The sequence below is a fragment of the Rhinopithecus bieti genome, unplaced genomic scaffold, assembly GCF_001698545.2.
Source record: "Rhinopithecus bieti isolate Rb0 unplaced genomic scaffold, ASM169854v2 scaffold_19691, whole genome shotgun sequence".
Taxonomy (NCBI): domain Eukaryota; kingdom Metazoa; phylum Chordata; class Mammalia; order Primates; family Cercopithecidae; genus Rhinopithecus; species Rhinopithecus bieti.
Genome location: NW_016809781.1, coordinates 317,777 through 330,500, shown reverse-complemented (window position 1 = coordinate 330,500; position 12,724 = coordinate 317,777). Strand labels below are relative to the sequence as shown.

The following is a 12,724-nucleotide window of genomic DNA, read 5'->3' as shown; positions in this document are numbered from 1 at the left end:
AAGATTAAAATGTTCTCATAATAAATAAAAATGTGCTTTAAGTGGGCACTTGATTCCCAGTTAGAAATTTAGGATTAAAAAAACACAGTACATCTCAGCAACGGTGAAAATTTTGATTTGGATTAAAATCAAATCTACGTGAAGATTTTGATTTGGATTAAAAGAGAAACATATTTCTGTGTGCTTAAGGCGTTTTTTACTCCATTTTATTTCCTGAACAGAACAGAGCTTAACAATACTAATTGACAACAATGAACAAGACTCTTCATTAGGACCTAGTAATAAAACAAATGATTAGAGTAAGGTAGGACTCCTGATACCAGAAATCACTCAAGAAGTCTCACCTTATATGCAGGGTTCAGTTTTGCATTTTTGTTTATATGTTTTCATTTCCCCCTAAAACAAAATATTTCTTTCTTACTTATGAGGCATCCACTTTGATAACACATGCCAAGCTATATTATATCATAATCGGTCTTTGCTTATTTCTAGTGATGAAGCCTCATCCCATATTTTTGCGTGAACTACAGCTGTTAACTTTTCTTAAAGTTTGAAAATTATGTGCAGCTGATATGTCATCTTCCTACTATTTAACTGAAGTGTAATTTGTTCCTCTTTATTAGAGCTGAATAAAAATGTCTTCTTTTTTTATTTCCTAGAAAGTTTAGCACATTGAAATGTTTTGCCTTTGATCAAATTTGTGTACAGGATTATACAGATTATATATTTCCTGTAGGGTTTTTCTCTCCTCCTCGCCTCTCCCTTTCTCTTCCCTTCTTTTTTCTCATAAAAACCTATATCCAGCCTGGGCGCGGTGGCTCACGCCTGTAATCTCAGCACTTTGGGAGGCCGAGGCGGGCGGATCACAAGGTCAGGAGATCGAGACCACAGTGAAACCCCGTCTCTACTAAAAATACAAAAAATTAGCCGGGCGCGGTGGCGGGCGCCTGTAGTCCCAGCTACTCAGGCGGCTGAAGCAGGAGAATGGCATGATCCCGGGAGGCGGAGCTTGCAGTGAGCCGAGATCACCCCACTGTACTCCAGCCTGGGCGACAGAGCGAGACTCTGTCTCAAAAAAAAAAAAAAAACAAAAAACAAAAACCTATATCCAAAATCTCCGTGAAGCTGAGAATGTATTCCAATCCACAAGTTAGGAATGATGAAACAGTAAAAGTTCAATAAGCCGCTTGGCCATGGACTCTTATAGCACAGTATATTTAGATACGAGAAATCATCCTTAGTTAATTTCTGAATTTTTGCAAATTTCTAAGGTATGTTATTATAAACCTGTCCCTCTGGGTACCTTGTTTCCTGCCTAAAATAACAAACCTTATTATTTAACAAAGATAGAAAACTGAACAAACTATAATGAATCTAGGGAATTGTTTTCAGTAATCATTTTCTCATTTCTACCATTAGCAATAGAAATATCTGGAGATGGGAGGAAGCAACTAATAAAAGTGAAGTAGATTTAGATATTTGCATTAAATATAATCTAAATTGCAAATAATCCTCTTATAGTCTCTATCCATAGCTGTATTATACAGTTCACATTGCTTTAGTAACTAATTTTTTCTGCCTTTATTACATCTTCCAGAAAACAAAAATACAGTTATAAAGACCTTCTTAACAAACCATAGTAAGTCAAGATGGAGAATATAAGTGGACCTTGAAAACTCTGAGTTAGATTTTAGTTTGTGAACAGGCTTAAGAGATATTCATCTATAAAATGATGCCTCATTAGCAGATGAAGCAAGTTGAAGTCAAACGTTGTGCTATCTCACCGCACCTGAAGAATCAGTGTGAGTTTTTAGTCAATGTGAGTTTTAGAAGATTAATATTTACAGGACATTTTACTTTAACACATGAGAAAAGGTTATTTTCTCTTTTTTAATAAAGTGAAAAGTTTTGTTTTAGAACTGATAGTGAATTGATCCAACATACATCCAAAGTTCCGAAAGCTACTCACTTCTCATTGCAAAAAGCATTTTTTCAATGCATACTTTCCTAGGTTTATCGTAGGCACTGGGCATGAATAAATAAGATAGATTTTTTTCTGAAGCTCAACATATAAGTTTTTAATTTATACAACTTGGCATTGTTAAGTGTTTCATTTGTATCTTATAATATAAAATAAAATTTTATATAAATGATATTTGTTCAGTTATTTTGGGTATTTCTAATATTCGAGTTACAGAATACACAGACGCACACACACGTTTGGCTGCTCTATAAGCTGAAAACTTGTGTGCCTCTAAAACTCGTATGTTGAAATGTTAACTCCCACTGTGATGGTATTAGGTAACAGTGTGTCAGGAATTGGTGGGTTCTTGGTCTCACTGACTTCAAGAATGAAGCCGCAGACCCTCGCGATGTTACAGTTCTTAAAAATAGTGTGTCTGGAATTTGTTCCTTCAGACGTTCAAATGTGTCTGGAACTTCTTCTTTCTGCTGGGTTCGTGGTCTCACTGTCAGGAGTGAAGCTGCTGCAGACCTTCATGGTAAGTGTTAGAGCTCTTAAAGGCAGCGCGTCTGGAGTTGTTAGTTCCTCCCCCGTGGGTTCGCGGTCTCGCTGGCTTCAGAAGTGAAGCTGCAGACCTTCGCAGTAAGTGTTACAGCTCATAAAGGCAGCGTGGACCCAAAGAGTGAGCAACAGCAATATTTCTTGCAAAGAGCCAAAGAACAAAGCTTTCATGATGCAAAAAGCGACCAGAGTAAGTTACCACTGATTGACAGACTGGGGCAGACTGCTTTTATTCCCTTATCTGGCCCCACCCACATCCTGCTGATTGGTCCATTTTACAAAGAGCTGATTGGTCCATTTTGACAGCATGCTGATTGGTGCGTTTACAATCCTTGAGCTAGACACAGAGTCACAGAGTGCTAGTTAGCTAGATACAGAGCACCAACCAATGTACTCACAAACCCTGAGCCAGACACAGAGTGCTGACTGGTGCATTCACAAACCCTGAGCTAGACACAGAGTGCTGATTGGTGCATTTACAATCCTTGAGCTAGACAGAGTCACAGAGTGCTAGTCCTCCAAGTCTCCACTAGGTTAGCTAGATACAGAGTGCTGATTGGTGCACATACGATCCTCCCCCTAGATATAAACATTCTCCAAGTCCCCATCCAGTTCAGGAACCCAGCTGGCTTCACCCAGTGGATCCTGCACAGGGGCTGCAGGCGGAGCTGCCCGCCAGTCCAGAGCCGCCTCTGCACCCCTCAGCCCTTGGGCTGTGGATGGGACCAGTTGTCATGGGCACCACAGAGAGGCAGCTCAGACATGGCAGGGTGCAGGTCCCGAGCCCTGTCCGGCCAGAAAGCAGCTAAGGCCTGGCGAGAATTTGAGTGCTGCACTGGCAGGCCGGCACTGCTGGGGGACCCGGCACAACCTCTGCAGTTGCTGGCCCAGGTACTGAGCCCCTCACTGCCCTGGGCTGGCGGCACCGGCTGGCCGCTCCGTGTGCTGTGCCCTGGAGCCCACCCGTGGGAACTCGCACTGGCCGGCGAGTGCAGCCCGCAGCCCCAGTTCCCACCTGCGTCTCTCTCTGGACACCTCCCCACAGGCAGAGGGAGGTGGCTCTGGACTCAGCCAGCCCAGAGAGGAGCTTCCACGGTGCCGTGGAGGGCTGAAGAGCTCCTCAAGCGCTGCCAAGAGTGGACTCCGAGGCTGAGGAGGCGCCAAGAGCGAGGGCTGCTAGCACATGGTCACGTGTCATTAGGAGGTGAGGCCTTGGGAAGGTGATTAGGCGGTGAGGGCAGAGTCCTCATGAGTGAGATTAGTGCTCTTATATCAGAGATCTAAAATAACTCCCTTCTCCCTTCTATGTGAGGGCACAGCAAAAAGACTGCTGTCTATGAACCAAGAAGCTCTCTCATCAGACACCAAATTTCCCAGTGCCTTGATTTTGAATTTCCCAGCTTCCAGAATATGAGACATCAATTTCTGTTGTCTGTAAGATATCCAATTTATGGTATTCTGTTGTATCATCCCAAGCAGACTATGATAGCTTGTGTATATGTGTAAGTATGCAAAGAAAAAATACATTTTTATTTTATCTTTAAAGATTCATCTTAGAAGCTTGTAGAAAACCATGAAATAAAAGGGTTTATAAAACTAACAAATTACCCAGGACATTGCCTTGTGGATTAAAATGGAACCAGCATGATTAAATTACTCGTAGTAATGCATTTGTGGGTTAATACTAACTTGCTCTAATAAAATTCAATGGATGTTAAATTCATTTTATTTGGATATATAGTTAACAATAAGTATTATAATTAATTTAATTTAATAAATCTGTGTAATTTTTTTTTTTTTTTTTTGAGATGGTGTGTCACTCTGTCGCCCAGGCTGGAGTGCGATGGCACAATCTCGGCTCACTGCAACCTCCGCCTCCCAGGTTCAAGCAATTCTCCTGCCTAAGCCTCCAGAGTAGCTGGGACTACAGGTGCACACCGCCATGCCTGGCTAATTTTTTGTACTTTTAGTAGAGATGGGGTTTCACCATATTGGTAAGGCTAGTCTGAAACTCCTTACCTCAGGCGATCCACCCGCCTTGGCCTCCCAAAGTGCTGGGATTACAGGAGTGCACATGGTAAAAAATAGTTTGCCTGTGAGACACTGAAAAGTTGTCCCAGGGTGTCTGATTGCCACAACAAATAGTTATTGGAAGCAGAATTTCACATTATTTGGTTTGGAGTACTGTTTTTCTTGAAAAAAGTACAGAAATTGTCATCTGTGAACTATTTCCCATGTGGTAGTAGTTTTTAAACGTGAACATTTACTGTGAAGGACGAAGAGGTAACCACACATCAGTTGTGATGTTTCTTGCTTATTGTACCCATATTTCTTGCCTGCACACTATGAGTCAGGCACAATTTCAGGTTATCAACAAAACAATCAAATGATAGTTTGAATGAGACTTCTTAGCCTCTTATGAGAAAAAGGAAAAAGGACAGCTGAAGTACATGGAACAATATGAGGTGATAAACACTGACTACTTCAATTTGGTTCCCGAGGAAGGTCTGTCTGAAGAGATGGTAGGATGAGAATAGGACAAGGAGCTATGCTTTGGGGAAATATAGGCATTGTATATCCTATGAATTGTTATATTGCATTATGTGTGTTTTTAAATATTATAGCTGTGTTGAATTTTGTAAATTGAGTAACATTGTTAGTGTAACTGGGAGAATATTACATTTAAGAACTTAAGACCTAACGCCATAAAATTACTAGAAGAAAACATAAGGAAAACACTATAGGACACTGATGTAGGAAAAGATGTTATGGCTAAGACTGTAAAAGCACAGGTAACAAAACCAAATTTAGACAAATGGGACGGTATTAAACTAAAAATGTCTTCACCACAAAGGAAACAATTAACAGAGAAAAGACACAACCTCCAGAATGTGAATAAGTATTTGAAAATCAATAAAAGACATTGTTTATAGGAAAAGTAAGATAAAACAACCAAATGTGCCACTTGAAGGTGCTCAGACAGCAATGATACTACTTTTTGGAGGAAGATGTCAGCAAAACAAACATTTTAAATCAGTTTTATTGCAATACACATACATACAGAATTGAGCCTATATCATGTTTAATGAATTTTCAAAGTGAGCATATAAGAATACTGAATTTGTCACCATTAAAATGGTGATACATACAAAATAATCTATTTTGTATTAGTAATCCATTTCAGAATCTTAATTAATTGGTGAAAACCTTTGACCAAAATAATTTCAAATCTATATTAATATTAGAGAGATAACACTAAAGATATGCTTGCTACCTTCCACATATAATGGAATGTTGTTTTTCAATAATTCTTTTCTCCCAATTATTTTACTAATCATTACTAAGTAAAAATATCCCATTCATGTTTTCTATTATTTGGAAGTTTTAAGATGTCTCATTTCAGTCCTCAAATATTTCTCATGGAAGCATTTTATTTTATTAGCATATAATCAGAAGTATTTTATGATCAAAGATTTTTTATTCTTAAATTGTTTCAGTTAACTGTTTTCTGGGTAATTTTTCCTAAAAGAAAATTTCTGTGACTTAAGTTTTTTTTTTTTTTTTTTATCAAAAGTAATATTATGCCCTTTAAATGAATTTGAAGTTACCTTGAAATAATATTGTCTAATCTCCTATTCAGTACAAAGCTATTCTAAGTTCTGTTATCTTTTCATTTTTAATCATGGAATGTGTGTCACATTCTAGACAAGGTCATTCCAATAAAAAATACAAGTTAAATAAGAACTTGTGGATCTAATTGAAATGCAGAGATTCTATCAGTAAAATCAAGAGTAACTGCAAATTTCCAACTGCCTACTTACCATCTCCATTTGGATGTAAAATTTAACACGTGAACTTAACATGTGAACTCTTTATTTTATTTTATTTTATTTTATTTTATTTTATTTTACTTCATTTATTTTTTGAGACAGTGTCTTGCTCTGTCACCCAGGCTGGAGTGCAGTGGTGAGATCTCAGCTCACTGCAACCTCCGTCTCCCAAGTTCAAGCCATTCTCCTGCCTCAGCCTCCCAAGTAACTGGGATCACAGGCATGTGCCACCATGCTCGGCTAATATAATTTTCATATTTTTAGTAGAGACAGGGTTTCACCATGTGGGTCACGCTGGTCTTGAACTACTGACCTCAAGTGATCTGCCTGCCTTGGCCTCCCAAAGTGCTGGGATTACAGGCATGAGCCACCATGTCCAGCCATGAACTCTTGATATTGCATTCCAAACATGCTCTTCTTGCAGTCTTTCCTGTCTCAGCAATGTGAACTACATTCATTCTTCCAGTTTCTCAGGCCAGAAACTTTGGAGTCAACCTTGCCTGCTCCTTTCCTCTTTAATCTATCGGCCTAGTAACAACTCTAGCTACAAAATATACGTAAGATCTAATTCTTTCCATTTCTGCCACTACTACTCTAGTTCAAGTAACCATCAACTCTCACATAAATTATTTTAGTAGCCTCCTAATTGGTCTTCTTGAACCATCTGTAGTTTATTCCCAACACTACAGACAGATGATCTTTTAAACAATGTAAATGAGATCTTATGGTTTACTACAGACAGATGATCTTTTAAACAATGTAAATGAGATCTTATGGTTTACTTTTTTCTCCCACCCCCCAAGATGGAGTCTTGCTCTGTCATCCAGTCTGCAGTGCCATGGCGTGATCTTGGCTCACTGCAACCTCCACCTCCTGGGTTCAAGCCATTCTCCTGCCTTAGCCTCCTAAGTAGCTGGGATTATAGGGGCCCACCACCGTTCCTGGCTAATTTTTGTATTTTCATTAAAAACGTGGTTTCACCATGTTGGCCAGGGTGGTGTTGAACTCCTGACCTCGTGACCTACCCACCTCGGCCTTCCAAAGTGCTAAGGTGACAGGCGTGAGCCACCATGCCTGGTCAATCTTGTTCTTTCTTTGTGCAAACCTTCCAATTCCTCCCTTTCTTACTCTGAGTAGATGCAAAATACTTTTGAAGACATACATGGCACTAAGTAATGTGACCTTACTGTCCCCTCTCCAACCTCACCTCCTACACTCATTCCCTTGCTGCCTCTATTCTAGTCACACTGCGCCGCCCCCCCCCACCCCGCTTTCCTTGGAAAACTCTAAGCAAACGTTTTTCTCATGATCATTGTTTTCCATCCCTTCTGCTGAAATACTATTTCCCCAAACAACTGTTTGGCTCATCCCTTTTCTCCTCAAGTCTTCACTTCATTTTCTATTAAATATTACAAAGCTCCCTTACCCAGAGCTACAGAAAGTGAAGTTTAATCTTCCAGTCTGCGAAATTGGTCCAAGATTTCTCACACCAGTCAGAAGTTTAGGGTCCGCATGGCTACCCTCACTTCAGACTAGCTGTTTACAAATATGGAGTCCCTCTGGACTCCCTCAGATTTTATAACTCACAAGAGCTATTCACAGAACTCAGGAAAGCCCTGTAATTACAAATACAGTTTTCTTATAACAAAAATATATAAATTAGAACTAGCTGAGGATGAGACACGTAGAGCATCTTCGACTTAGAATGTTCCAAATGTAAAACTTCTCTCTTCTCAGAGATCTATTATCTTCATGACATCTATTGTGCTTATGTATCTATGGAGTATTGCCAATCTAGGAAGCTCACCTGAGCTTTGTATCTCTAGTTTTTATTGGGATTTTATTATTATGTATAGGCAAGATGGATTGAATCATTGCTCGCATGGTTAAAATCAGTCTTCAGCTCCTTCCCCTCCGTGGAGGTCAGGATGATATCACATAGCTAAAAGTCTCATCCCTCTAATAACATGGATGGTATTTCTGGCAGGGCTAGTTTCTACCCTAAGATGATCAGTGTGGCCATCCCCACCCTGAGTCATTTCATGAGCCTAAGTTATTATATACTCACCATAAGGCATCATGTTAGCATAAGCTATTATGTGTAACACAGTATTCCAAGTGTTTAGAGATTACATCGCAAGAACAAGAGACAGACGACAATCAGATGTTTTATTATGGACTCCCTCACCATCCCCCTGCCACACACACACTGATACTTACTCACCTGCCATTTCTATTTATCCCCATTCCTCATTTTATTATCACTAGCACCTGGTATCATCTGACATATTATATCATTTCTTTATTGATCTTATTTCTTGTCTTTCTCATCAAATAAAAATGGCAAGATAAACAAATTTCTATTTTGTATTTGTTGAATCTGTTATCACTCAAATAATACCTGACCTAGTACACACTTTATAAATATTGGTTGAACGAATGAATGAATCTGTTTTCTAAATTTAGGTCTTCTTATAGCCCTTCTATTCCTTATATTAAAATAGAATTTCATTTAAGTGACATGGAATGGAATCTATAAATATTTTAACGTTTTAAAATTTTCAATATATTTTCTTCAAACCTCTTATGACAGTGAAAGATTTCATCTAAACTTTTAATATATAACTATTAACTATTAGCTTCATTTTACTAGATTTTAAAGCTAATTAAAATACATTCTCTCAAAAACTACTATAGCTTACTTAGAAATAACTGTCTCTGAATTCCTAAGGATAATTTCAATTCTCATTTTAGGCTTGGGTAGGCAATCCTAGGATTCTATAATTCCAAGAAAACTTTATTTTGAAGCTAGATGCAGAATTTTCTTCATATCAGGGCATCCTGAATCAATTGATGTCTTTTTCTTTAATCTGTTCATAAAATGAGTTATCAACCAACTGTGTGCTCAAATATCAATGTCAAGCAAGTAATTTTCTGTAACACAGATGTTAAAGAAAGATACTCTCTGATTTTTTTGTTGTTAAATTAGCTGTGTCTTAAAACCTTTCAAACCTACATAGGAAGAAAATTCTAATGGGTGATCTATAGAGCATTTTGGTATACTACAAGGTAGAAAAAGAACCTGATACTGATAAAATAGAGCATATACAACTTCATGGAAAATTTTAATTATTACTATTTTGAAGTCTTTATTTTGTGATGAGAACAAAAACTTCTTTGAGAAACAGCAAAGTCAAGATGCTTAAATTGATCTTATGATTTTGAGATTTAAAAATGTAATGCTTTGGAATTGTGTATAGTGGAAATATGTTGTATTTCACTAAGTGTTTAATTGATACAGACAGAAAGAATTGTCTCTCTTGTTACTTTGTAAGTCATGGAGATTTCTTCAAATTAGAGAATAAAATACTTCATCACTTCAATAGCTATTTCAATCTTTTGAAAACTGTATCCACATCTACAGGCAAAGGAATGTTATTATCTCTAAATTACAATTTGGTATGTCATGAGTTATTTCATAGGACAAAGTTTGTTAAATGAACACCGGCAGTGCTTTGCTCTTGAACTCAAGTACAAGTCAGCTCTGTTTAAGTCGCCATTCACAGAGGACAGAAATGAATGTGCAGTTAAAATGGCGCTATAAGTAAATTAGAGCAGAATTAGAAGAAAAGTGGGCAATTTAGGAACATAAGAATTGCTGTACTGAATCAGACCATCGGTTCTCCTGGTTTAATATCCAACCTCCAGCAGCTGTACTTGTTAGTTTCTACAGCTTTAAAAGAAAGAAAAAAGACTACATAATTTACCTAGACAAGTGTGCCATCTGTGATCTAGAGAAATTTTCTTCTTGACCTCTCTGAAATAATACCCTAAAGCAGGAGGTTTCAACTCTGCTATGATATTGGTTTAGCTTGAATAGCTCTGATTATTAATAATTCTTATTAAAATATCCCATTCCTCCAAAAAATAAACTAGTACATCAAGAAACTATTTGTCTGTAAAGCTCCTGAATTCATGGCTGAACATGTCTGCATCTGTGATAAAATATGAATATATGGTGCTTATTCAATATAAGTTCTTGATGCAAAAATCTGCCTCTTGATAACCATACTTTTACTTCTCCTTCCAAATTCTACTGGACTTAGAGACTTTGGCTAAACCAAACAAAGCAAAACAAACTTAGATCTGCTCATACTACTCCAAAATTTCTATCTATTAATAATATGCAGAAGATATCTGAATGATGAAGGATTTTTTGTGTTGAACTTTTAGAAAAGTTCAACTAAAGTTTTTCTTACATGATTTTGCATAAGGTTGAATAAGAGCAAGGAATGAATTACTTATCTTTGTCACTTTAATCTTTCGTTTATGTTAGAGAAGGCTGAAAAACTTGATTATTCTAAATACTCACCTTGAGATCAAAAATATTATGCTCACACTAGCCATTTAGTAGCCATTTAGTCAAAAGTTCCTCAAGAGTAGTAAATGCCTACAAGTTTGATTCTAAACAATTTTCCAGGGCTGTTAGACCTTAATGTGATAACACTAATATGCTAAGTACATAAATTCAATGGTATCTCCTTCTATCCTAGAATTAAACAAAACGAGTTTTTTCATCATTATTTGAACTAAGAAGTAGATTAATCATTAATGTCTATGTTAATTCTAACCCTTTTTCTAGCTTTCCCAGCTTTCCTTTCCAGTTCAGTTCCTTATTTCCTCTCTTTCAGTCAGATTCCCATTCCATAAGGTAATTTCCTTTCAAGCGTGTAATGACTGCTCCCTCTTCTGAACAATTTGTGGCCCTTTTTTTAGACTTGGTTTATGCTGTCTTATGTTGCAGTTCTTTGTTTCCCTGGGTTTTCATGCTTATAAATTCCCTGAGGAAAACTTTGTGTTTCATATTTATATTTCTAGAGCCTAGATCCGTGTCTAACTCATACTAATAACAAAGATATGTTATAAGGAAATCTACAGATGTAGTGACTGTGTAGAGGCACTTTAAAAAAATTTCTGAATTCCTACTTGTGTGACCTTGGCATTAATATATTATTGAGTGCTATAAAGGTATCCATGAGCTCAACACTACAGCTATTGAAAAGATAAAGTCGACAATTATCCATTTTCAAATCACAGCTATAAATATGGAAAATATCATGAAAAGATAATATAAAAGTTTTGAATGAGTTTAGACACATAAAATTGGAAAATAAAAGAATTCCGAGCAGAAGTAACAGCTGGAGCAAAGAGAAGAAATGAAAAAAGGAGGGATTTACTGGGGAACTCTACCTAATTCCTATTGGCTGGGTTTATAAAAAGAATATCTGAAAATAAACTTGGAAATATGGGTGGTACCATGTTCATTAACCTTAATATGAAACCACTGAAGAATTATTGAAAGATTTTTAATTGGTAAACAGATCTAGGAGATGTTAGATAAACTTAAATGTGGGACTGAAAGAAGTTTCCTGGAGTAATGAGATTATTACATAATAAGATTTGTAATTGAACTTGGTATTAAATTCAGGCAGTATTAATAAGAGTATATAGGATGAAATAGATATAAAAGATGTGTAAGTGATATGATTCTTTATTGTGAAATGATTGGGTCTAAGATAAGGGAAGAGAATGAAACAAAAGTAGCACCACCCTTTGAGCACGTTTAACTGTGAATGAAGATATATTTTATTGAAATAACAAATTTTTTCTTCCAATATGTTAAGCAGAAATGCATATAAAAAATTCAACTTTAAATTTTAATTCTTACAATTTTAAATAACATAGTGGTTCTCAGTTCTAAAACCACTAAGCCCAGTTCACTTACGTTTCATATCATCAATATATATCCACATTTTTTCTGTCTTAAACTCTTTAAAATTCTTGTGAACACTGTTAGAAAACAATATTGTTTTAATCTAACAATGATTTCAATTTTACTATAATGTCTTTATTTTATTATTTAGGAATCCAAATGGGACTCATAATAATAGCACAAGATGGCCTGTCTTCAAAAGCACTGAACAAAATATCTAACCTTGAATACAGAGTCATCAAGAATATTGACTAAACTACGTGCTCAACAATGCCGATTCTGGACATCATTTTTTCCAAAAGTCTTGGAAATGACAGGTGTGTGTGTTTTACTGTTTGGTTATTTAAAAGATGATGGTTTATGTAAAAAAGGGATGAAGTATACTCTCTAAGGCATGATGATGGAGTTACTGTATGTATCTTTGACTTTAAAATAACTTGATTTAATGAATACATTATTTTTAAGACTTTCTTCTATCAAGTTTAGATATGTTTTGAACTCTTACTATATAAGCCGTACTTTAGTAGTTAAATAAAGAAAACTAAAATATAAATTTCACCCCTTGGAAATATGAAATAGAAAAAGGAAACTAAAATA

General features: G+C 36.6%; 1 protein-coding gene across 2 annotated transcripts in view; it reads left to right on the top strand.

Annotated features, from left to right (window-relative positions):
* Positions 1-12,724, top strand: part of BCHE (butyrylcholinesterase) — a 71,454-nt gene that overhangs the window by 44,744 nt on the left and 13,986 nt on the right. The window contains exon 3 of one of the 2 annotated variants that reach the window (XR_001888837.1): positions 12,279-12,444. The exons of the other annotated variant lie outside the window; for it this stretch is intronic. The gene's annotated coding sequence lies outside the window, so the exon portion shown is untranslated. The remainder of the gene's footprint in view (positions 1-12,278; positions 12,445-12,724) is intronic. 2 annotated transcript variants of the gene reach the window in all.